We start from the raw sequence: 533 nt of genomic DNA, 5'->3' as shown, positions 1-533 counted from the left end.
CCACTGTGCTAGCCCGGCGGCTGGCGCCACACGAACCTGGTCTGGTTGAAACTGTTCGCTTCGCAGCACTACGAAGTGCCTATCGGAACACAAGGCTGTCGACATGTAGAGTACCACTGGACAAAGCTATTTAATCAGAATTTGTGTTTAAAATCAGAAAAGAAGCTTATGAAATATTGAACTAGGCTTATGCAGAGTAATTGACAAGCAAAGCAAATATCCACAGGAAGTTTAAACAGAGTCTTGAAGAAAAAGGATGACCAAATATCTGGAGCACCGAAATGTGCGCTCACGGAGGAAAAGTTAATGACGCAAGACCGTCGATATACTTTGCGGATATTATCTGAAAATGTTAGCAAAGTATGGTAGAATCAGGAGAATCCTGTGTGAAGATCTGAAGCTCCATAAAACTTGTCCCAAATTAGTGCAAAAGATCCTCTCCAACGACCAGACTCAGTTTCGCGTGGAGACCTACAACGATGGTCTTGAGAATATAGAGACTGATCAAGGTTTTCTTAATATAGTAGCGGCAC

This window comes from Penaeus monodon, chromosome 33 (assembly GCF_015228065.2).
Source record: "Penaeus monodon isolate SGIC_2016 chromosome 33, NSTDA_Pmon_1, whole genome shotgun sequence".
Classification (NCBI taxonomy): Eukaryota; Metazoa; Arthropoda; class Malacostraca; order Decapoda; family Penaeidae; genus Penaeus; species Penaeus monodon.
Note: the sequence above shows the minus strand (reverse complement) of the source record.